The sequence below is a fragment of the Manis pentadactyla genome, chromosome 1 (genome assembly GCF_030020395.1).
Source record: "Manis pentadactyla isolate mManPen7 chromosome 1, mManPen7.hap1, whole genome shotgun sequence".
NCBI classification, from domain to species: domain Eukaryota; kingdom Metazoa; phylum Chordata; class Mammalia; order Pholidota; family Manidae; genus Manis; species Manis pentadactyla.
Window position 1 is genome coordinate 79,595,547 of NC_080019.1, and position 27,973 is coordinate 79,623,519.

Here is a 27,973-nt window from a genome sequence, read left to right on the forward strand (position 1 = left end):
GTTTAATATAATTAAAAAATATAAGATTTATTGATGCCTGGTATAATAGCAGACACTGAGCTAAATAATGGGCATACAGGTTTGAATAACACAATGTAGTTCCTACATTCACAGAGCTTACAGACCAATGGGTGAACAAATACTAAATGACAACAATAACAATTTTAATATTATCATACTGTTAGGAGAGAAAAGAGCATGTCATAATACAAAATAGTGAGGCAGGAGCTACCTCAATAGGGTGTTCAGAATATTCTCTCCCATTTTAGTAAGACATTGTGCCCCATCTACTGAGAATAAATTAACAAAGCAACTTGCCCTTCCCACACAGCTTGACTGAGAACCCAGTATGTCCTTTAAGAAACTTCATTTCCCAACTCACTGATACCACAGTTCACCACAACTTTTAGAGCCTATTTTTCTACGTATTTATTTTAGTTCTTAGGTATTTAGTTACTGCAGAGTAGGTCCGGTTGCAGGACCTTTGTAGTTAATAGATTATAAACCTCAATCAACTAATATGTAAATAACCTGAGGTCTGTAATTTTAACTTTTAAGTGTGTTCTCCTCAGACCTATACCCATTATTTAACAGGGTTTCTCAACACACTATTGACATTTTGAGCCAGATAATTCTTTGTTGTGGGGGACTGTCCTGGGCATTGTAGAAATTTTAGCAGCATCCTTGGTATCTACCAACTAGATGCCAGTAGCATCTGCCCCCAAGTTGTGACAACCAAAGTTGTCTCCAGACAGGTAAAATGCACCCTGAAGTGTGGGGCATAAGGCTGCTTCTCCACCCCCCACAGTTTAATGCATTTGCTACAATGTTGCTAAGTAGAAAGGCAACTTGACTTAGAAATTCAAACTCTTCCTGAGTTTTATGTAAAATATACTCTCTCATGATAATTAATATTCAACATTAAAATAGTCAAATTTAAACATTGAAAAATTAAAATGTATTGGATCATTGGGGTAAGTGTTTAAATAAACACATCTGAAGGCCATACTAATCCTGTCAGGGGATACCCACCTGACACCAGGGTAGGCTGGCAACTTGGCCACTCTGCTTATTCTCCTGCAACCTCTGTTGCTCAAACAAGAGAACATTCTGCCTGTGTTCCTTGCCAGTAGTCAATGAGGGAGATCTTTCTGCTGGCTGTCTCTGTTACTCAGTCTCCAGATTTTCAACACTTTTGAACACATGGATGAAGCTGGAAGAAAAATGAAAAAGAAAAACAAGTAAGAAGTTGAAGATGGGTACAGAGCATGACCTGGGATCATTCCTGTTAGGGATGCTTTCCACCTATCTCTGCTTGAGCCAAGAGTTTATTAAATTTATTTGCATATAATGCTTAATGAACAAGTACTTCACAACTATTCCAATAGTACTTACCAGCCTGCAATATCTTTTAGCTGCCAAGTGAGATCTTCAAAAGCTACCACATAGAATATTTTGACAAGATTATAGATCAAGAATTTATATTAAAGAACATAATTAATATTTAAAATTAAATGTATAATTCTCAAGGCAAATATTTTAGAAAACCATTTTCTATTTAAAATTATTTGCATGTGGATTAAATGGTAAAATGGTATAATTGTTTTTCAAAACTGACTTTTAAAGTTAGATTGCATCTGTTCTATGTCCAGCAATTCTACTCCTAGTTATTTATCCAAGCAAAATGAAAACATACATCCACAAAAAGATTTATACAATAATGTCCATGGCAGCCTTATTTATAATAACCTAAAACTGTAAACTGCCCAATTTTCACCATCAGAAGAATGATAAACTAATCATGGGCTACACATTCAAGGGAACACACTAGCAATATAAAGGAACAAATCACTGGTACATGAAACATAATGTAATCATATATGTTGTAGACATTATGCTGAGGAAAAGTAAAACAGTTCTATGAAACTCTAGGCAGGCAAAATTAATCTATGGTGATAGAAGTCACGAAGCCATAGGATATGAATGGGTAGTGATGAGTAGATCAGAAAGGAGTGCAAATGAATTTTCTGGGTGAATGAAAATATTCCATATCTTGTTTTAGATAATAGTTTAAAAGTTTTACATAATTGTCAAAACTCAGTGGATTGGACACCTAAAAAATGTGCATTTTAATAAGTATATATAATAAATTACAATACAAAAGTGTATCACTGATTTATTTTAGAAAATTGAGAAAAATATTCATAATTCCATTATTTAAGGATTATTGCCAACCTGTTTGAAAATATCTATTTTGATTGTTCTTCTTTACCTCCTGTACTTCTAAACATAAGAGTGTCCCAGGATCAGTCCCTAAACACTTTTTCTATCTGTACTTAACTTTCTTTGTGATTTCATCTAGTCTCATGGCTCTTAACGTTATATATGCAGTAAAGATTTGCCAATTCTTTTCTGTTTATTTGACATCCATATAGATGTCTAATAGAAATCTCAAACTTAATATACCTAATATCAAGATCCTGAGTTTGCCACCAAATCTACTGTCATCACAGTTTTCCCCATTTCAGTGAAAAAATAAATCCATTCCTAGCATCAAGAAAGCTTATGAAAGGGTGGGGGATTGCATGGAGCTGGCTGCTTGGGAGAAGGGATAGGTGGATAAGGTTGTCTGGGTGCCCTCTGCCCAGCAGGTTGGGAACTTTCAGAATTTTCAGGTGCTCCAACCCCCTGGCTGACTACTGATTTCTGAGGTGCCCCACTGTGATATGCAGGCTACTGTGCCTTCCTCTTAGTCTGCCAGCATTGGTTTGCAAACCGGCAGTCCCTGCCCTGGCATCATGCCAGCCTGAGGAAGGCCCCACCTAAGGCAGGTACAAACACAAAGCACAGAGGCTCACACCTGTGTGCTCTGCCCACTGGTTCTTGGAGATGGGCACTGCAGCTGGGAAGCAGGAAACACTTCTGTCCTCCCCCAAGGCACCAGCACAACTTCCCTGCAATCTCCAATGTCACTCCAGGGGATGAGCAGCTCCAGGAACTAGAGCTTCTGGGAAATAAAGGGTGCCACATACAAATATGAAATGTCAAAGGAACCTGGTTCAATCTGAAATCTCACAAACACAGAAAAAGGACCAGGTGAAACTGAACTCACCAATCTTCATGAAAGAGGGTTCAAAATAAAAATCACAAACATGCTTATGGAGGCACAGAAAAATATTCAAGAACTCAGGGATGAATTTAGGACAGAGACTCAATCATTAAGAAATGCCATATCTGAAATAAAACATACAATGTAGGGATTTAAAAACAGACTAGATGTAGTAGAAGACACAGTAAATGGTATAGAAATTAGAGAAGTAGAATACAAAGAAGTTGAGGCACAACGAGAAGAAAGGGTCTCTCAGAATGAAAGAATATTGAGAGAACTGTGTGATCAAAGCAAATGGAAAAATATTTGCATTATAGGGATATCAAAAGACAGAGAAAAGGGATAGAAAGTGTCTTTGAGGAGGTAATTGCTGAAAACTTCCCCAATCTGTGGAAGGAGATAGTCTCTGAGGCCATGGAGGTGCACAGATCTCCCAACACAAGGGACCCAAGGAAGACAACAACAAGATATATAATAAAATGGCAAAGATCAAGGATAAGGACAGACATTTAAAAGTAGCTAGAGAGAGAAAAAAGATCACATACAGAGGAAAACCCATCAGGCTATCATCAGACTTCTCAACAGAAACCTTACAGGCCAGAAGCGAGTGACATGATATATTAATGCAATGAAACACAAGGGCCTCAAACCAAGAATACTCTGCCCAGCAAGATTTTCATTTAAATTTAAAGGAAGGATTAAACAATTTAATTTACCCCCCACAAACCACCTCTACAGTATTTTTTGGATGGGCTGCTATAGAAAGAAGTGTTTCTAAGGCTAAATAGCTGTCACCGGGGGAAATAAAACCACAGCAAAGAAAGTAGAACAAATTTTACTTAGCAGATGCAAAATCTAATCAACTACCCCAAAGTCAATCAAGGGATAAACAAAGAGTACAGAATATGATACATAATATAGAAAGAATGGAGGACAAAGAAAAAGGAGGAAAAAGGAAGAACATTTAGGTTAGTTTGTAATAGCATACTAAGTGAGTTAAATTATACCATTAGATAGTAAAGGAATTACCCCTGAACCTTTGGTAACCACGAATCTAAAGCCTGCAATCAATGGCAATAAGTACATGCCTATCAATAATCACCCTCAATGTAAATGGTCTGAATGCACCAGTCAAAAGACACTGAGTCACTGAATGGATAAAAATACAAGACCCATCTATATGCTGCCTACAAGAGACTCACATCAAATCCAAAACATAAACAGACAAAGTACAGGGATGGAAAAAGATATTTCACGCAAATAATAGGGAGAAAAAAGGAGGAGCTGCAGGTCTTGTATCAGACAAATTAGACTCCAAAACAAAGAAAGTAACAAGAGACAAAGAAGGACATTGCATAATGATAAAGGGGTCAGTCCAACAAGAGGATATAACTATTATAAATATCTATGCACCTAATACAGGATCACCTACATATGTGAAACAAATATTAATAGAAGTAAAGGGAGAAAGAGAACGCAAAGCATTTATTTCAGAAGACTTCAACATACCACTCACTCCAAAGGACAGACCAACCAGACAGAAAATGGGGAGACAGAGGCACTGAACATATTAGAACACATGGACCTAACAGACATCTACAGAACACTCCATCCAAAAGCAGCAGGATACGCATTTTCCTCAAGTGCACCTGGAACATTTTCAAGAATAGATCATATACTAGGCCACAAAAAGAGCCTCAGTAAATAAAAAAATATTGAAATTGTACCAACCAGCTTCTCAGACCACAAAGGTATGAAACTAGAAATAAGTTAACCAAAAAAATGCAAAAGCCCACAAACACATGGAGGCTTAATACTAACATTCTACTAAATAATCAATGGATCAATGACCAAATAAAAATAGAGACCAAGCAATATATGGAGACAAATGACAACAAAAATTCAACACCATAAAATCTGTGGGAAGCAGCAAAGGCCATACTAATCAGGAAGTATATTGCAATACAGTCCTACCTCAGGAAAGAAGAACAATCCCATATGAATAGTCTAAACTCACAATTAATAAAACTAGAATTAGTTTGAAACTAAAATAATGAAACTAGAAAAGGAAGAAGAAATGAGGCCCAAAGTTAATAGAAGGAGGGACATAATAAAGATTAGAGCAGAAATAAATAAAATCGAGAAAAATAAAACTATAGAAAGAATCATGAAAGCAAGAGCTGGTTCTTCAAGAAAATAAACAAAATAGATAAACCCCTAGCCAGACTTATCAAGAAAAAAAGAGAGTCTACACACATAAACAGAATCATATATGAGAAAGGAAAAAATAACTATGGACACCACAGAAATACAGGGATAGAAGGATGGTAAATATTTATGAACTCAATATAGGAACATGTATATATACAAAGCAAATATTAACAGACAGGGAGAATTAGACAGCAATACAATAATAGTGGAAGAACTCAATACCCAACTTTCAACAATAGATCATCCAGATAGAAAACCAATAAGGAAAAATTGGACTGAAACTACTCATTAGATAAGATGGACTTAAAAGACATTTACAGAACCTCCCAACCAAAAACAGAATACACATTCTTTCAAATGCACACGGCACATTCTCTAGGATAAATCATACGTTAGGTCACAAAAAAAATCTTAATACATTTGAAGTGAAATTATATCAAGCATCTCTTCTGACCACAATACTATGAAACAAGAAATGAATTACAAGAAGAAAAGTGGAATGTACAAAAATATGTGGAAAATAAATAAAAAATACTGAACTACCAATGGATCAAAGGAAATCAAAAGAAAAATTTTTAAATGCCTTGAGACAAAAATGGAAATACAATATACCAAAACTTACAGGATTCAGCAAAATCAGTTCTATGAGGGAAATACATAGTGATAAAAAACTACATTAAGAAACAAGGAAGAGGATAGAGATTAAAGATGGCAGTGTGAGAGGTGAGACAGAGAACTCCTCCCCAAACCACATATAATACAAAAATATAGTTAATACAGTTAATCCTAAAAGACCAAAAGGAAAGAAGGCTGTACCACACTGCATACACCTGGAGAACAGAGCAGACCTCACAAAACAGGGTAACGTACCAAAACTTTGATCCAGTGGGACCCCAGCCCTTCCCCCACCCCAACTTACTGGCACGAGAAAGAGAAACAAAGCAGGGAGGGTGCGGAAACCTAGAACTGCTGAACACCCAGCTTAAGCTGGTGGCTTAAGCCAAATTCTAAAAGCATGCTTTATTCCTCCTCTTATATACACATACTCAGGAATCCAGCTACATCTCATTCCTTCAACTGCTATCACCCTATTTTGAGCCACCAGCTTTTCAAGCCTAAATGATTTAGTTCTGAACTAGTCTCCCTGTTTTTACCCTTTCTCCTAGAGTCTGTTCTCTCCAAGGCAAACAAAATAATTCTATTAAAATATGAATCAGATCAAGTTATTCATCTGCTGAAAATCCTGCCATGGCTTCTATCTCATTCAGGGCACAATGACCTAAAAGGCTTAGAAGATGTTTCCAACCCAACCTCCACTCACCTTGAAGTTCCCACCTACTTCTACAGTCATCCGCAAGCTTCTCCTTCAGGCATGCTGCCCTTCTTCTTATTCCTTAAACATACCAGATATGAGTATTTCAGGGCCTTTGCATATGCTGTTCCCTCTGTCTGGAATCCATCCCCAAGATGTCTGCATTAATCCCTTCTTCATCTCCGCAGGTCTTACTTAAATGTCATTTTCTCTGTGAGGCCTTCCTGGCTAATCTAGCTAAAATTGCAATTTCTCCCCACATAACATCCCCAATACCTAGTTTGACCATAAAATTCCAAACTGACACAATGTGAAACTGAAAGGGGTCACTATTGATTATTATGCTGTCACGAGAGTTATAAACTAGAACTATTCCCTGTCCTGCTTCCTTTTCTCTTTAGTTGTCAGAGGGTAACAAAGCCTATTTCATTTAATTATCTGGTTGTCAGCTTTTCCCTCTCTGGAATGCAGGTTCCTTCAGAGCAGTGATTTTGTGCTTTAGATCATAGTAGATGCTTAATAAATGTCCAATGAATGCATTTTAAAATCATTGTAAATGATTTGGTGATAATCTTTTCTCCCATTAGAGTAAATGCAATTCATAATCTGAAAACGTCTGTTTGAGAAAAGTCTTAAGTGGTCTAATCCATTTATGGAGTCAAATTCTAAAGTAAGGGGGATACACAACAATTCATGCAGAAGAGCATGTACTATTCATAAACAAACCTCCGTGTGGGGTATTTTTTTTCTGCTTAAAAAAACCCATGGCAAAAGAGGCAGTTCGCTAAAATAAAAATTGGCACACTTTACTAGGTTGAAGGACATAAAGTTTCTTTATCAGTTAAAAACTGCTTAATATTACCCATTTGTGAGGAAAATATGAAGTATTAAGGAAATAGTTATTGGGTGTCTCTTAAATAGAAATCAAAGAATTGTGTTGTAGGAGGACAGAGGCATGCTGAGATGGCGAGGGAAGGAGGAAAAGAACGTAAATCCACAAGCAGCCCTGCTTTAATTTCCCTGAGTCCCGCAAGCACCTGCTGTAAATCTGGTGGGTAGGGAGGGAATCCTGGGGAAAAATACCTTGCAAACTGAAATCAGTCAATGGGAGAAAGAAAGTGGGAGAAACCCATTTATTGTTTACAAGGAGTTGTCCACTCCTGATCTCCTGTGTCTCTCACAGCTGGATTGTAGAAGGGAGCCCACCCAACCTCTGCGGTCCAGGTATGCCCTCACTTCCCCGTGTACTTACCTATTGATATGGAGATGCACTAAGGTCCTACAAGAGATTCTGGAAATATTACCATTTTAAATACACCTGCCCACTAGAGAACACTCTAATCCTATGGGAATAAAGTATATAAATGCCTAATTCTTCTACTTTAGCATTACTACAGGTAATTAAAAAGCTAAGAACTAACATTTTAAAAAGGAAAACAAATCATAGTAGGGTAAATAAAGGCAAACAACAATAAACAAGGGTGAATTTATAAAATGGAAAGCACAATGGTGACACATTAAAAAAAAGAACAACAGTAATTGTTGTTAAAATGGGCCGTGTGTTTCCCAAAATTTTACTGCATATGCCTACACTGCTGAACTACACCGATATCTGGCCTGATGCTCAAGACAGAAACGGGAGGGATTCTTGACTCTCCCTCCCTTTCTCTTACTGAATTGCTCTCCTCTACCCACCAGTCATCAGTCAGGCACTCTTGAAGTCATTCTGAACATATCCTTCCTTCTCCATTTCGACTGTTATTTCTGTGAGTGCACATGTGTGTATGTGAATGTTTTAAGACCCCATCATATCTTATCTAGCCTAATGCAATAGCCTGCTTCCAGGCTCATTTTTGTCACCCCACCTGCTCCTCTTGGCAGTATATTGTCAGAGCGGACTTTCGAAAGGGCAAATCTGATCTTGTATTCCTCACACTGAAATTCTTCAGGAGTCCGTCTACAACCTTGGGGTTAAAGTCCACAAGTCCTCAGCCCGTCCTTAAGGCCCTTTGTAATGTTTGCCCGCGCTAGCTCTACAGGGTTTCCCAGTCTTGTCTTCTCTACTCATTCCTAAATACTGTTTGGGAGGCTTGTACAGGAGACTGTGTACACACCAGATGGTCAGGAACGCCTCACAGAGGAAGCTGGGTGGCAAGGGTAGTTGCTTCCCCAACAGGCAATGGGAAGGAAGCAGGGTGAGTCAGAAGCCCTGGTGAGGAGCCGGGATGTGCTGCCATAGAGCTGAGGCTTATAACACGGTGTATTGGTCATGTGAAGAGAAAATCCTAAAATAAAAAATTCAAGGGTAAAATTGCAGAAATCTTTATATGCCAAGATAAGGAATTTGAATTTGAAATAGGGAAAGGTCATCATCATTCTACTACAAATAGTGCAGGCTGGTTCAGAGGAGATTAAAAAAAAACACAGAAGCTAGTAGAATCTCTAAAATCCTTTTATGGCTAATCACAATCATAGCAAGGTTGTTAACTACAAAATATCATGACATTCAGACAATGGAATATTACTTAGCCCTAAAAAGAGATGAGTCACCAAGCCATGAAAAGACACGGAGGAAACCTAAATGCAAATTACTAAGTCTGAAAGCCTACATACCATATGATACCAACTTTATGTTATGGGAAAGGCAGAACTATGGAGGCAGTAAAAAGATCAATGATTTCTGGGGCGTAGGGAGAGGGGATGAATAGGCAGAACACAAAGGCTTTATAGGGCAGAATAATATTCTCTTTGAGAGCCTAATGATGCATACAGGTTATTATACGTTTGTCCAAACTCATAGGCTGTACAACACCAAGAATGCTTCCTCAGGTAAACTACAGGCTGTGGGTGATTATGAGGTGTCAGTGTAGGTTCCTCCTTAGTAAAAAATGTAGCACTCTGGTGAGTGATGTTGATAGCACAGGAAGCTATGCATGTGTGCGGGCAGTGGGAATAAGAGAAATCTCTGTATCTTCCTTTAAATTTGATTGTGAACCTAAACTGCTTTTTTTAAATAAAAAAATCTTTAAAAATAAGAATGCAAAAAAATTTTTAAGCCCACATCTGTCTTGTCTTTTTTACCTTTCAATCCACTATAAGAAATGATCACAGTGGCCAAAGTGATGTCTTTAAAATGTAAGTCAGATCATGTTATGTCCCTGCTTTAAAGCCTCCATGGCTTCTTAGGACATATGGAATAAAACTGAATATTCTAACCTTGTCCTCAGAAGCCCTCTGCGATCTGGCCCTGGACTTCTGCCCCAGTAACACTCTTTCTTCCCTTTCCTGCCAGGCTCATTATGATCCTTCAGTAACAGGGACCTCTCTTTTGTTTCTCAGTCATGCCAACATCAGTCCTTCTGAAGGGGCTTTGCACTTGTTCCTTCCCCCCACTCAGGAATTCTCATCACCCTATTTTTGCTTCCAGGCTTCCGTTTATCATTCAAATTTCAGATCTATCAACATCTTCTTTTAATTATCTTAATCCTTTGTGTACTTGATTATTACCTCTGTCTCTCACATTACGATATAAAATTCCTTGAAAGGGGAGACCTTTTCTATTTTGTTTACTACCCTAACACTGTTACCCAGAGGAATTCCTGTCACATAGCACATACTCAACAAATATGTGTTGAATAAATGAAAGAGAAGCTGAGATTCCTCTTCTACAAAAGAAAACAGAAAGTGATATTAAAGTAATTGTTACCCTGTTTTATATGTAACTGTATGTGATATATAATTATGTGCATATATTTGAGATTTCCTTATTTGTAATGAACTAGCAAAATTGAAAACAAATGTGGCAGTTATGAAATATGAAAGTAGAACATGGAAAAAACATAAAAAGTCAAAGAAACAAATCAGAAAAATACAGGTGGCCATGCATGTAAAATATTTAACGTGTGAAGTTTACTTCTTCTGTTCCTGCAAACCAAACCGTTGTAAGGAGAATAAAATGAGAAGCAGGAAGAGCTCCTGCTTGATCCCATCTGGAGAGCTAGTACAAAGAGAGACTTAGAAGAAAGGGGATGAAAACATGCTGGGGTCACAGAAGGAAACTGAGTTGAAAGGAGGAAAAAAGTATGCATTCTGAGTCATTTGGAGCAGAGAAGGAAGGGAGACATTATCTGAAGACCGTGTTCACCAGAGGCAAACAGGCTGAAAAAGGAATCGACATCTGTGAAAGTCTCGTGCGTCCCAGATCTGAGGGGGCAGATGAGGATTGTTTATGTAGCACAAGGTGTTGGGAGAAGGAAGGAACAGGCTCACATGGAAACATATGCTCTCCCAAGCTACTTGAAAAATAAAGCATGCAGTGGAGAGAGAGAAACATCTGTGTTGCACAAGGGCAGACCACCAGTAGTGAAGCGGGCTTGAGGTAGAAGGGAAAGGCGTACACAAACAAGATCGGACATTATGTCTTGTCAAAATGACATGTAAAGGCGCTGGGTCTGCATCTCATTCTCTGGTGAGTTAATGGGAACTGAGCCATCTGGGGAAATCAAGGATGAGTAAACTAGCTGTGTTGGTGTTTTCACAGTTTTGCAGAAATGACAAAACATTCACAAGTTTTTCATGCTAGGAAAAGCCCTTCAGAGTACAGTTTTTTTTTTTTCTTTGAGAAATGTGTTTAGACCTTTTATTCCAAATCTGTGGTAATAGAAGCAGCTGGATTGCTCATACTTTGACCACATATTATCAGCACATAATAGCTTTAGAAAGCCATATTTCACATTCGTCAATGGTTGTAGGAATTTTGCATAACAAACAAATATATGTAAGAATTAAATATTAAGAATTTTTAACTCTGAAATATTCATCTTAGGAATATATATTGTTTTAAAAACTACTTAATTACTGAGCCTGGTTATATTTAATGATTTGTTAAATCTTAAAGTCTTTGCTATTCTCTTTATATTTTATTGGTAAAATGAAAAGTTGAAATCAAGTCAAATGATGCTGGCAATTAGATTACACAGAGTTTAAACTAGAATTTTATGTTATAGTTTGGAACTTAAGGTTACCTATCTATATATACAGGTTTATGGAAAACATATAGCCCCATTCTTTACACAGATATGAACATAGCATAAGTTTATATACAGAACTAATCTTTCATTATAAATACCAACTTCTTTCCAAAAGGTAAGGTCCCAGATGAATTATGATGCCAAAAGTAAAAGGGGCAAGTAAAAAAATAAAACTTCAAGCACGTGGCATCTGATATCCACAGTGGGATTCCTGAAACTATTTAGAAAAAAATACATAAAATGTTTAGAAAAAAGAAATGCCTAAGGAAATAAAACTATTACAATTATAGAAGCACATTTTGCAGTATCTTATAAGATACTCAAAGAATACCAAAGACCTAAGCAGTTACAACAATCAGGCAGTAAAGAATAAGTGTAGGGTAAATGTAGAAAGCATAGAGTAACATTAGAGTAAACATGGGTAAAAAAAATAAAACAAAAAAAATCCATTAGTCTACAGTATAAAGATAATAAGCCAGGTCCAGGTAAAATTTCAAAAAATAAAATTAGTGATGTTTGGCTTTTACAACATTGTGAAATCCTTTGTGCCTCTCTCCAAACAAGTGCCCACAACCCGGTCTCCACTAGGCTATTCTGTATGTAATTCCCACAACTTTCCCTTTACTTGTTTCATTCACAGTAATATTACTACTGGATACTACTGCAGTGTTTCTTATTTCTGCTATGAAGCACAGATGATATAAAACAATTATTAAGAGTTTACTAAATGCCTACATTTTTAATTAATTATTTTAATTCTTATATCAATGCTGTGCAGATTCTTCCCATTTTTAAAAGCATGGAAAATGACATTCAAACATAGAAGTAGTATAAAAGGGTGAATGAAGACACAGGTATTACTCTAAAAATCATGTTATTTCTCTAAAACTATATTTTCTGTAATAAATTATTCCTGACTTAATTATTAATAGCTGATAATGGCATTATGCCATGATTAAATTATCATTGTCAATTGTTGGCATATTTTAAGAGATTTATTTTTTATCCCTCTGACTATCCAAGTGATATATTTATATCATAGAAATTTCTAAAATAGAATAATATGAAGACAAACAATAACTGTCACTTATATCAAATCAACTGAAGGGGAAAACCTTTATTAATACTTTAGAATACCTTCCAGCTTCGGCACCACATGTATTTTTGTGTATCCCTGCTCCATGTCTAGTCTACATAAGGAATTGACACATTTGAAAAAAATCCAAACAGAATGATGGTCCTTTGAGAAAATATCACTTTTATCAAGGTCTTTTCTAAAGTCCCCATGACTGATTCTATTTAATGGTGAGCCTTCCAGCAGAAAAGACTTAATTCTAATATTCAAATCAAGGCAAATTAGAGATTGACTTCTGGAATGACATAGTGAGAATCTCCTTGAACCACTTACTTTCTCACAAAAATGACAAAAATGCACAATAATTAAAAGTAACCATTTCTAAAACTCTAGAAATTAACTGAAGCCACAGAGCTAAATTGTAAGGCTTCCTTTATATCTTCGTGCCCCATTGGGCCCCCAAAGGCCTAGTTAGGACTTCCTCTGCTATTAACAGATACACCTCTCTTTCAGGCCAATCAGGAAGACTGGCCCAGGTAGTTCCCCTATCAGCTGTACTGGCTGCACTTCACTTGGGCCTCAGTCTAAGTGGTTTCACCCCTCTGCCAGCCAGCAAAATTATTCTGACAAGCCAGTCATGTCCTCCTAAGATGAATAAGGATGTCTTAACCTCCTGTTACTATAAAACCTATCTCCCACAGCCCCTTCTGGTTTACTCATATTTACAACTGCAGCTTCGATATAGACCTTGCACGGCATGTGGTGCTCTCTTCTCACAGGCTGTGGGTGTATGTGAATAATAAACTATTGCTAGTTTCATGTGTCCTCTGTCAGATGTTGTTCAGCTGGCTTATATTATTTAAACTAATGGAGCCCTCCTTTACCAATGAAGTGAACAGGAATGATTGGAACAAGGACAAACAGAATCATCTATGCAAGAGAAACTATTGAACTTCTTTACACAGTGAGAGTGCGTGACATTTTAAGCTGGGGCTATTCCCATCCCTCTGCTCTCCCCATGCCACTGGTGCAATATCCTTGAAGAACCAAGTCTTGCAGCCATTTGACAGGACTGAACTCTTTTGGAGCTCTATAAGAAACACCATCCCCAGAATAGTCAAAATAATGTCCAATGATTCAGTTCCATGGAAAATCTCTATTAACAAGGTGTTATAGCTTTTTGATTTAACTCAGATGTCAGCTTAGCCAAGTGGGGAGGAGAGGAGTACTATCCCACACATCATTTCTGAAGGAATTCCAATCTGCTAGCAACATTGAAGCTTCCAAAAGCTATTATTTCAGTTGGAACAAAGGAGCCTGACCAGGAATTTAAAAGCAAATGTTGGAGAGAGGGGTATCCCAAGATGGCAGCACAGGAAGACATGGAACTCACCTTCTCCTACAGCTACACCAAATCTATACCTATGTATAGAGCAAGTCTTCCTAAAGAAGGACTGAGAGCTGACTGGACAGTTTATGCACAACAAAAAATATAAGCCACAGAGAGATGGCAATAACAAGAACTCCACATCAAGTACTAAAACCTGCAGTAGGGAGAGATGTCACTGAGGGGTCCACATGCAGATTCACCCACACTGGGCATAGCAAATAATTTTAAAATGTTTTAAGTGTCAACTTGACTTTAAGTGAAAGAAATCTATTTATTGACCCTAAAGCAAATAGTAAGGGACCTACTGGAACTCTTTCCAGGGTCCAAGGCACAGGAGATTGCCATTATTTATATTCTACCTTCACCTTGATAGTGCAGACAAGAGGCCCAGATGCTTTATTTGGGCTGCTATGGCTACCACAGCAAAACCCAGACAACTAGCCCACATCATATCTAGCTGTCCCTCCAAGGTGGCTCCTTGTCCTTGCACACCCCATTTCCAGCCATACCACCAAGGCAGCCCTGGAACAGCATGCACCAGTACACCCCTGGCCTGTGCCCACTCCAGATCCAGGTATCTCACCCACACAACCAGGGTGTAAAAGCTCAGGGCACCCCCCAGACTATGTTCACTACAGTTTCAGCCATCCTGACAGCACAGCAGGTGCAGAGTGCCCCATGACCCATGCCTGGCTCAAGCATCCTGCCAGGATGTCCCCTGTGTGGAATGACCTGGTCCATGCCCACTCTGGCTCAGGACCCCAGCCTGTGTCTGCTCCCGTTCCACCCAGTCAAAGCTGCCAAACACACAGTCAGCACAGGGAACATTCCTATATAAGGCCACTCCTTTAAGATTTGGAGAAATAGTTGTTCTACCTAATTCATAGAAAGAAACACAAAAAGTCAAAATGAGACAGATTAATTTGTTCCAAGTGAAAAAAAAAGACAAAACATGAGAAAAAGAACTAAATGAAATGGAGATGAACAATCTACCTGATAAAGAGCTCAAAGTGATGGTCATAAAGATGCTCACTGGACTTGAGAAAAGAGTGTATGAACTCATTGAGAACTTCAACAAAGGGATAGGAGATATAAAGAACCAATCAAAGCTGAGTACAGTTTTAATTGAAATGAAAAAATTCACTAGAGGAAATCAACAGCAGATTGGAGGATGCAGAAAAACAGTTCCATGATCTGGAAGACAAGGAAGAGGAAAGCACCCAAGCCAAATAGCAAAAAGTAAGTCTAATTTTTTTAAATGAGGTTTTAAGGGACCTGTAGGGCAACATCAAGTATACTAATATTAACATTATGGTGGTCCCAGAAACAGAAGGGAAGGGGTTGGGAAGGAAACTTGTTTGAGGAAATAATAGCTGAAAAGTTGCCTAACCTGGGGAAGGAAACAGACCTAGTTCTACAAAACAGAGCTGTAAACAAGAGCTCAAGGAGGTCCATACTAAGCCACATAATTAATGTGGCAAAAATTAAAAATAAAAAGAATCTTAAAAGCAGTAAAAGAAAAGCAAGTAGTTACTTACTGATAGCCATAAGGTTATCAGTTGACTTTTCAAAAGAAATTTCACAGGCTAAATGGAGTGGCAAGATTCAAAATGCTTAAAGGGAAAACAAAAATACCTACAAATAAAAATACTCAACATTAGCATTGTTGTCATTTAGACTGGAGGAGAGATAAAAAGTTTCCCAAATAGGAGTTAAAGAAATTTATCACCACTAAAATAGCCTTACAAGAAATGGTAAAAGGATTTATTCAAGCAGAAAGACCATTAATAGAAGAAAATTATGAAAGGAAAACATTTCATTAGTAAAAGCAAACATATAGTAAAGGTAGTAGATTAATCACTCATAAAGCAAGTATGAAGGTTAAAAGAAAATTAGTAAAGCTATATCTACAAATACTGCTTAAGGGATACACAAAATAGAAAGATATAAAATATTATGTTATAAATAAAAAAAGTGAAGGGAGAGAGTAAAAATGTAGTGCTTTAAGAATGTGTTTGAAGTTAAATGATTATCAAGTTAATATAGACTGCTTTATTATATTTGGGATGTTACATATGAACCTCATGGTAAATGCAAACCAAAAACCTATAATAACTATTCAAAATATAAAGAGAAAGGAATCAAAATATATACTAAAGAAACTCATCAAATCACAAGGGAAAGAGCATGAGAAGACTAAAAAAACAGAAAAAAACTACAAAAACAATCAGAAAACAGTTAACAAAATGGCAATAGTATATACCTATCAATAATTACTTTAAATATAAATGACTAAATGCTCCAGTCAAGACACACTGGGTGACTGAAAAAATCAAAAACAAGTCCCACCTATATGCTGCCTACGGGAGATTCACTTCCGACATAAAGACACATACAGACTTACAGTGAAGGGACTGGGAAAGTATTCTATACAAATGGCAAGGAGAAAAGGCTGGGTAGGAATACTTATGCTAGACATAACCAACTGTAAAACAAAGATTATTTAAAAGACTGTTAAAATGAAGACTTAAAAGCAAAGAAGGGCATTACATAATTTCAAAGTGATCAATCCAAGAGGAGGATATAATAAATGGTAAATATTCATCACTCAGAAGAGGAACTCCTAAATACATAAAGCAAACATGAACAGACATAAAGGGAGAAAATGACAGTAATACAATAATAGGAGACTTAAACAGCCCACTTGCATCCATGGATAGATTGTCCAAACAGGAAATCAACAAGTGGCTTTGAAAGACACACTAGACACATGGATTTTACAGATGCATAAAGAAACAGCAGAATACACATTCTTTTCAAGTACACATGTAATATTTTCCAGGATAGATCAAGGTTAGGCCACAAAATAAGTTTCAGTAAATTTAAGATAATTGAAATTATATCAAGCGTCTTCTCTCACCACAATGACATGAAACTAAAAATCAATTACAAGAAAAAAATGGAAAAAACACAATCACATGGAGGCTAAATAGCATGCTACTTTACAACCAATGAGTCAATGAACAAATTTTCTTAAACCATGGAGACAGATGAAATAGAAACATAACGGTTCAAAATCTTTGGGGTGCAGCAAAAGCAGTTCTAAGAGGGAAGTTTAGAGCAACAGAGGCCTACTTAAAAAAAAATTTTCAAGCAATCCAATCTTACACCTAAAGGAGTAAGGAAAGAAACTAAGACCAGTTAGTAGCAGCAAGGAAATAATAAAATTCAAAGCATAAATGGATAAAATTGAGACTTAAAAAATAGAGTAGATCAATAAAACACAGAGAGCTAGTTTTTAGAAGAGATAAAATTGATAGATCATTGATTACTGAATTAAAAATGGCAGACTAGGAAGGCAAGATGGAAACCTCCTCCCAAAAACACATAAATGAGGAAAATACAGCAAATACAACTAGACCTGAAAACAACCTGAAGACTGAAGAACAGGCCCCCTACATCTGAGGAAGAAGAGAGGACCACACAGAAAAGGGTGAGGCAGCAATGCCAAGAGAGAGGCAGGACCCAAGCCCTCCCCCAACACCAACCTACAGGCAGGAGAAAGAGAAACAGAGAAGGTAGAGGGTAGGAGCCCTGAAGCACTGCACACCTAGCCCCAGAAATCTTCTCTGGGAGCAGGAGCCCACATTACATTGGGTTCTAGTGATTATCAGCACTGGACAACCAGGGGCAGGCAGAACATTTCTGGGGAGCTGAGACTCCAGCCAGGGTGGAGGGCAGGCATGCTCCACCAGTCCTGAGGCCCAAAGCAGGGGCAGCAGTTTGAAAGACTTGCCAGTAGTAAGAGGGGTACCAGAGGTGACGAGGGTTGGATGGCTCTCTCTCCTCAGGAGAAAGGGCAGGTGGAGGATACCTCACTAGCTCTTCCTTGGCCCAACAGATCAGGATCTCTCAGAAGCTCCAGTTGCTCCACCCCTCTTACTGTCAACACAGCCCGGAGGCTCCTCGCTACGTGCTGCTGGGAGCCAATTCACTTGGCCCAGCGGCAGCATCAGACTTTGCTGCCTGGCAGGTAGAGGCAGACTCTCCCAGATTTCTTGGCTCCATTTCAGCCAACCAGAGAGGTGCCTAAAGAACCACCCCCAAGAGCTCGTTCCTCCCCGTCAGTGTCCAAACCTGGTGATGAGCATCTGGCTGGAGCACATTGGAATACTCACCACTCTAACCATGCAGCCCAGCCATTGCTACAGGACAGGCAGGGGCAGCCCTGCCCACAGGGAGCTCAGCAGAGATTTCTGAGCTGATCGCAAAGGCAGTGGCTCAAACAAACTGCCCATCCAGATTTAGACCAGACAGAAGCCAGGCAGAAAGGCTCCCCACCTATGGCATGCTCACAGCGGGTCCCCCCAAAATAGAAATAAGTACTGGAAAATAAAGAATCTTGAGCTTCTGGGCACCATAGCACACCTTCTTCATTAAGCTATTACTCTTTAGACCAGAAGGTATAACAGAGAAAAGCAAAACAAAGGAAGAAGTACAGAATCCTTGACAAAATGATGAGACAGTGGAATTTGATCCAATCAAAACTACAGGATAAAACCCCAGAAAAAGGGCTAAATGAAACAGATCATCAACTTTCTTTATAAATATTTCAAAATAAAAGTCATAAACAAGCTCACAGATTTACAGAAAAATATTCAAGATCTCAGAGAGGACTTCAACAAAGAAATAAAAATCTGATAAAGAACCACTCAGAGCTGAAGAATACAGTATCTGGAATGAAACATACAGTGGAAGGATTTCAAAGTGGATTAGATCATGCAAAGGAGAATTTAAATCAAATAGAAATTAGAGAGCAGGAAAACAAAACAGCTGAGTAATGGAGAGAAGAAAGGATCTCTAGGAATGAGTGATGAGAGCTATGTGACCAGTTCAAACAAAACAATAGTTGTATAATTGGGGTACTAGAAGGAGAAGAGAAAGACAAAGGGATAGAAAGTTTCTTTAAGGAAATAATTGTTGAAAACTTCCCCAATCTGGGGAAGGAAATAGATACTTAGGTCATAGAAGCACAGAGATCACCTAACAAAAGGAACTGCAGCAAGACAACACCAAGACATATAATAATTAAAATGTCAAAGATCAAGGATAAGGAGAGAATGTTGAAAGCATCTAGAGAGAGAAAAAAGATTACTTATAAAGGAAATTCCATCAGGCTATCAGCAGAGTTCTCAAGAGAAACACTTCAGGTCAGAAGGGAGAAGCATGGTATATTTAATGTGCTGAAACAGAAGGACCTCTAATCAAGAATCCTTTACCTGGTGAGATTATCATTCAAATTTGAAGCAGAGATTAAATAATTTCCAGATAAACAAAAGTTGAAGAAATTCACCACCACTAAGCCAGTCTTCCATCTACATATTTCTGTAGATGGAAGTGACCCTAAAGCTAAACAGCTTTCACCAATGAAAATAAATCCACAGTAAAGGTGGTAGACCAACTAATTACCAAGAAAGTAGGAAATAAAAACAAAACAAAAGAAGTAAAATCAACTATGCACAAAATCATTCAAGAAATACACAAAGTGCAGAGCATAACATTTAATATGAAAAATGTAGAGGAGGAAGAAGGAAATAAAGTACCTTTAGGTTTTGTTTGTAATCAGCAATTTAAGATAGACTATAATATAGTAAAGAAGCTATCTTTGAACCTTTGGTAACCACAAAACTGAAGCCTGTAATAAACACACACAAAAAAAATAAATTTCAAAAAGAGAGAGAATTCCAATTACAACACTAAAGAAAGCCATCAGTAACAAGAGAAGACTGTAAGGGAGGAAGAAAGGAACAGAGAGGTGATATAAAAAATGAAAAAATTTAATAAAATGGCAATAGGTACATCTCTATCAATAATTACCCTAAATATAAATAGACTGAATGCACCAATCAAAAGACAGAGTGTCAGAATGGATAAGGAAACAAGAACCATCTATATGCTGCCTACAAGAGACTCATTTCAGACCCAAAAGCATACACAGACTCAAAGTGAAGGGATGGTAAAAGATATTACATGAAAATAATAGGGACAAGAATGCAGGAGTAGCAGTACTTACACAAAACTGATTTCAAAATAAAGAAAGTAACAAGAGACAAAGAAGTACATTGTGTAATGATAAAGGGGTCAGCCCAACAAGAGGATATAACTATTATAAATATCTATGCACCCAACATAGGAGCATCTAAATATGTAAAACAAATACTAACAGAGTTAAAGGGAGAAATAGATTGCAACACATTCACTTTAGGATACTTTAAAATACCACTTACATCAATAGACAGATCAACCAGATGGAAAATAAATAAGGAAACAGAGGCACTGAACAATACATTAGATCAAATGGGCTTAACAGACATCTACAGAAAACTCCATCTAAAAGTAGCAAGATACACATTTTTCTCAAGTGTACATGGAATATTCTCCAGAATAGATCACATACTAGGCCACAAAAAGAGCCTCAATAAATTTAAAAAGACTGAAGTTGTATCAAGCCTCATCTCAGACCACAATAGTATGAAACTATAAATTAATTACACAAAGAATAAAAAAGACTTACAAAAGCATGGAGGCTAACAACATACTTCTAAATAATCAACGGATCAATGAACAAATTTAAAAGAAATCAAGCAATACATGGAGACAAATGAAAACAAAAACACAACAGCCCAAAATCTGTGGGACATGGCAAAGGCAGTTCTAAGAAGAAAGTACATAGCAATACAGGCTTACCTCAAGAAACAAGAGAAACCCCACATAAACAGTCTGAAATCACAACTAAGAAATTAAAAAATGAAGAACAAAGGAAACTCAAAGCCAGTGGTAGGAGGGACATAATAAAGATCAGAGCAGAAATAAATAAAATAAAGAAGAATGAAACAATAGGAAAAAATCAGGAGCTGGTTCTTGGAGGAAAAAAGAATAGATAAACCCCTAACTAGACTTATAAGGAAGAAAAGAATGTACACATACAAACAAATTCAGAAACAAAGAAGGAATAATCACAATGGATGCCACAGAAATATAATTATTAGAGAAGAATACTATGAAAAATTATATGCCAATAAATTGGACTACTTAGAGGAAATGGATAACTTCCTAGAAAAATACAACCTTCTAAGACTGACCCAGGAAGAAACAGAAAATCTGAACACACCAATTACCAGCAATGAAATCAAATTGGTAATCAAAAATCTCCACAAAAAGAAAATTGCAGCTTAAGATGGTTTCACAGCCTAATTCAACCAAACATTTAAAGAAAAGCTAATACCCATCTGTGGAGAAAGTGAAGGTTCCTATGTCCAGGATTCTCACCTATCCCTGGTTTTCTCACTACATATGTGTAGGCAATACATTGTTACTGACTCTATATTAAGTGCTCTGCCCAGTGTTCTGGGCAACTTGGCTACACAGCTTCAAGGCTGCAGGAGAGCAGAGATTGGAGTGGTGGCAACACTAAGAACAGATATTGAGATGGCTGTGAGGACATTAAGGCCCAGAAGCAGAGACCATCTTACTGCATGCGGACTTACTCTAAGGTGGATGGGATTTTAGTAATTGACTGCCACAATGGGAATAAAGTTGGGTATAAACCTTTCCATCCTGAAATTCCACTGTCATTTTTTCAGTCTCACTGAATCCATAGTGAACTTGTCCAGGGCTAAAACCCATTGGCAAGACACCATCTTTCTTAAACCAGTCCAAAAAGTAGAAGAGGAGAGAATACTTCCAACTAAATTTAAGAGACCAGCATCACTGTAATGCCAAAACCAGACAAAAACAACACACAAAAAAGAAAATTACAGACCAATATCCCTGATGAACAGATGCAGAAATCTTCAACAAAATATTAGGGAACCAAATCCAAAAATACATAAAAAAGATCATCCATTATGACCAAGTGGATTTATTCCAGAGATGCAAGGATGGTACAATATTGATAAAACCATTAATATCATATACAACATTAACAAAAGGAAGGATAAAAACCACATTATCATATCAATAGATGGTAGAAAGCATTTGACAAAATTCAACATCCATTCATGATAAAACCTCTCAACAAAATGAGTATAGAAGGTATGTACCTCAGCATAATAAAGGCCATATATGACAAACCCACAGCCATCATACTTAACAGTGAAAAGATGAAAGCTTTTCCTCTAATATCGGGAACAAGACAAGGATGCCCACTACCCCCACTTTTATTCAACATAGTACTCTAGGGCCTAGCCACAGCAATAAGACAAAAAAAAGAAAGTACATCCAGATTGGTAAGAAGGAAGTTAAACTGTCACTATTTGCATATGATATTATACATAGAAAACCCTAAAGAATTTACCCCAGAACTACTAGAACTAATAACTGAATTTAGCAAAGTTGCAGGATACAAAATTAATACACAGAAATCTGTTGCATTCCTATGTACTAGCAATGCACTAGCAGAAAAAGAAATCAGGAAGACAACTCCATTTATAATTGCATCAAAAAGAATAAAATACCTAGGATAAACCTAACCAAGAGGGTGAAAGAACTATACTCTGAAAACCATAAGAACTCATGAGAGAAATAAAAGAAGATACCAAAAAATAGAAATCTATCCCACACTCATAGATAGGAAGAATTAATATTGTCAAAATGGCCTCCTGCCCAAAGCAATTTACAGATTCAATGCAATCCTTATCAAAATACTAACATTATTTTTCAATGAACTAGAACAAATAGTTCTAAAATTCATATGGAACAGCCAAAGACCCTGAATAGCCAGAGCAATCCTGAGAAAGAACAAAGCTGGGGGATTACACTCCCTGACTTCAAGCTCTACTACAAATCTACAGTAATCAGAGCAATTTAGTGCTGGAATAAGAACAGACCCATAGATCAATGGAACAGAATATAGAGCCCAGTTATAAATCCACATATCTATGGCTAATTAATATATAATAAAGGAACCATGAATATACAATGGAGAAAAGACAGCCTCTTCAACAACTGATATTGGCAAAACTGGACAGATAAATGTAAGAAAATGAAACTGTTATTGTCTAACTCCATACACAAAAATAAACTTGAAATGGACTACAGACGAATGGGTGTCATGAAACCATAAACTGTTAGAAGAAAACATAGGTAAAAGTCTCTTGAATATAAACATGGGCAACTTTTTCCTGAATGCATCTCTTTGGGCAAGGGAAACAAAATAAAAATGAATAAGTGAAACTACATGAAACTAAAATCCTTCTGTACAGCAAAGGACACCATTAGCAGAACAAAAAGGCAACCTACAGAGCATGAGAATATATTCATAAATAACTCATCTGATAAGAGGTTAACATCCAAAATACATAAAGAACTCATACACCTCAACACCTCAAAAAAACAAAAAATCTGGCCAAAAAATGGGCAGAGGTCCTGAACAGACACTTCTCCAAAGAAGAAATTCAGATGGCCAACAGGCACATGAAAAGATGTTCCACATCACTAATCATCAGGGAAATGTAAATTAAAACCACAATGAGATATCATCTCACACCAGTTAGTATGGTCACTATCCAAAAGATAAGAAATGCTGGCAAAAGTGCAGAGAAGTAAGAACCCTCCTACATTGTTGGTGGGACTGCAAATTGGTGCAACTGCTGTGGAAATCAGTATGGATATTCTTCAAAAAACTAAAAATAGAAATACAATAGAACCCTAGGAGTAATTCTACTCCTAGGAATTTACCTGAAGAAAATAAAATATTTGATTTGAAAAGATATATGTACCCCTATATTTATCATTTCACTCTTTGTAATAGCCAAGATATGTAAGCAACCTAAGTGTCCATCAATAGATGAATGGATAAATAAGATGTGGTACATAAATACAATGGAATATTATTCAGTCATAAAAAATAAATGCTGCCATTTGCAACAATATGGATGGATCTAGAGGGCATTATCCTCATTGAAATTAGGTGGATAAAGACAAACACCATATGACAACTTATTTGTGGAATATTAAAACAAAGCAAAACAAAAGGAACAAAACAGCATTAGATTCATAGACACTGAGAAGTGACTAGTGGTTATCAAAAGGGAGGAGAATAGGCAGAGGAGGGAGAGGGGGACTTCTGAACCACTGTGATGTACATTTGATAAAATAAAAAAATTGATAGACCTTTATCCAGATTTATCAAGAAAAAAATTCAGATAAAAAATATAAGAGAAGAAGTTAAAACTAACAACACAAAAATACAAAGATTATAAGACACAATTATGAAAAAGTATACCCCAACATTATGGACAACCTAGAAGAAATATATAAATTCCTAGAAATATATAACCTTCCAAGACTGAATCAGGGTAGAGAATCTCAACAGACTGATTACTAGTAACAAAATTTAACTGGTAACCAAAAACTCCCAACACACAAGTCCAGTACCAGATAGCTTCCCAGTGAATTATACCAAACAGCTGAATTCTACCAAACATTTAAAGAAGAGTCAATACCTATCCTCCTCAAACTATCCCAAATAAAATAGAAGAGGAATGAATGTTTCTGAATTCATTCTATGAGGCCAACATCACCGTGATATAAAAACCAAACAAAGACCCTATAAGGAAATAATATTACAGCCCAATATCCCTGATGAACATAGAAGCAAAAGTTCCTCAACAAAATACAAGCAACCAAGTTCAACAATATATTAAATGGATTATTTATCATGATCAAGTGGGACTTATTCCAGCAATGCAAGGATGGTTCTGTATTGCAAATCAATGTAATATATGAAATTAACAAAAGGAAGGATAAAAACCATATGGTCATCTCAATACATAGATATTGAAAAATCATTTGACAAAATTTAGCATCTGTTCATGATAAAAACTTAACAAAGAGGGTACAGAGGAAACATACCACAAGAAAATAAAGGCCATATATGAAAAACCCACAGCTAATATCATACTTTATGATAAAAAGCTGAAAATATTCCCTCTAAAATCAGTAACAGGACAAGGATGTCTACTTTTTCCACCTTTATTCCACATAATATAGAAAGTGCTAGCCACAACAATCAAACAAGAAATAGACATTTAAGATACCCAAACTGGAAAGGAAGAAGTAAAACTGTCACTATTTGTAGATGACATGATACTATATACATTAATATACAGAAATATGTTGCATTTATATGCTAATAACAAAGTAGCAGAAAGAGATTTAAAAAAGAATCCCAAATATAATTGCACCAAAAAGAATAAAAGGCCTATTAATAAATTTAACCAAGGAGGCTAAAGATCTGTACTCTGAAAACCATAAGATATCAATGCAAGAAATTGAAGGTGACACATATGAATGGAAAGGAATACCATACTCATCGACTAGAAGAATGAGTATTGTTAAAATATCCATACTACCTAAAGCAATTTCCAGATTCAATGAAATCCCTATCAAAATGCCAATAGTATTTTTCATAGAACTAAAAATAATAATCTTAAAATTTCTGTGGAACCACAAAAGAACCTGAATAACCAAAGCAAATCTTAATAAACTGGAGGTATCACAATCCTAGATTTCAAACTATACTACAAAGTTATCATAATCAAAACAGTATGGTACTAGCACAAAAACAGACACATAGATCATTGTAACAGAAGAGAGGTTCCAGAAATAAGCCCATGTTTATATGGTCAGTTAATATATGACACAGGAGATAGTAGTATATAGTGAGGAAAGATAATCTCTTCAATAAATGGTGTTGGGAAACTGAAAAGCTACATCCAAAAAAACGAAACTGGCCCACTTTCTTACACCATCCACAAAAATAAGACCAAAATGGATTAAAGATCTAAATGTAATATCTGAAGCAATATAGCTTCTGGAAGAAAACATAGGCAGTAAATTCTTGGACACAGACCTTAGTAGCATTTTTCTGCATCTGTCTCATCAGCGAAGGAAAACAAAAGCAAAATTAAACAAGTGCAACTACATTGCACATGAAGGTTAACATGAAGGAAAAACAAAGGCAACCTACTGAATGGGAAAAGATATTTGCAAATGACATATCCAAATTATATAAAGAATTCATACAAATATAAACAAACTAATTCAAGAAGATACATGCACTCCTATGTTATTGCAATATTATTTACAATAGCCACAAATAGAAGCAACTAAAGTATCTATTGATAGATGAATGGATAAAGAAGACATATATATATACACACACACACATATATATCATGTCTATATATATGTATCTCATATATATATCACAGTGTGTGTGTATATATATGAATACTTATATATACACATATCACAATTGGAATATTATTCTGTCTTATAAAAAGAATGAAATCTGGCCATTTATGAAAATATGGATGTACCTAGAGGATATATGCTAAGTTAAATAAGCTGCAGAATGACAAATACCATATGATCTCACTTACATGTGGAATCTAAAAAAACCAAACAAAAAAAAAACCCAACAAACAGAAACAGAGGTCTAAATATAGAAAATAAATTGGTGGTTGCCAGAGGGGTGGTGGGTAAAGAGATGGGTGAAATAGGTGAAGGAAATTAGGAGGTATAAACTTCCAGGTATCAATATATAAGTTGTAGATATAGAAAAGACAGTATAGGGAATATAGTAAATAATACTGTAATAACTTTATATGGTGACAGATGATTACACTTACCAGAGTAAGCATTTCATAATGTATATAATTGTCAAACACTATGTTGTACACCTTAAACTAATATTATATGTCAACTATACTTCAAAAAAACTTGAAAGAAAATTAAAGGCCTCACTATTCCCAACAAAATGGCTATAGGGAAATGTGAAAAGCTCTGACTTATTTCTGGACATCTAAAAGACTGCTCACTGCCCTGTAAAGACCTGGTTAAGAAAAAATCTACTCTAATTTCTGGCTGAACATGATGTCCTGAGCAAGCAGGAAATGAAAGCTAAGGCTGTCTTCTAAGTGGCGTAAAGTTTGTAAATAGTCCATCTCATAAGGTCCCTTTGGCAAAAGGTAATAGATAGATAGCCAAAGTATTTAATGACATCTCACTGAACACTGCATTGACTGTCCACTAAATTATACTGAATCCGGCTGACTCATAGGAGTTAGGTTTACAAGTTTAAGAATTATCTTAAATTAAAAAGTTTTAAAATGTTTTGATCTAAAAAATCAAGCAGAGAATTCAGTGGTTGCACACTGCAGAAAATACAGAACTTACAGGATTAGTCTTGGTAAGTCTCAGAACAAATACCTAGAAATAAAAATAAGAATAAAACCCCAACAGCAAAATCTGGATCGCGGTGGGGAGGCTTAACACCAATGTTGTTACAATGTATTATCAAAAGTGTCCAGTTACCAACAAAAAATTGAGACATGAACCAAAAAAAAAAACTATGTCACTAAAAAGCCAAACAGGAGGCAAAAGATAATGTCTCTGAGGGGGCTCAGATGTCAGACTTAGTACATAAAGATTTAAAATCATCTGCTACAAATGTGCTTAAAGAACTAAAAGCAATCATATCTAAATAAATAAAGAGAAATATGCCAACAATGTCTCACCAAGAATATTAAAAAGAGGTAGGTAATAATTTAAAGAATTAAATAAAAATAGTTCTGCAGTTGAAAGTTACAATAACTGAAAAGAAAAATTCATTAAAGGAACTCAAAAACAGAGTCCAGCTAGCAGAAGAAGGATTTATCAAACTTGATGGTTCAAGTGAGATTATCCAGTCTGAGCAGCAGGAAAGAAAAGGAATGAAAAAAATGAACAGGGCTTCAGAGACCTGAGGGACACCAAACACACTGCAACATTCACATAATGG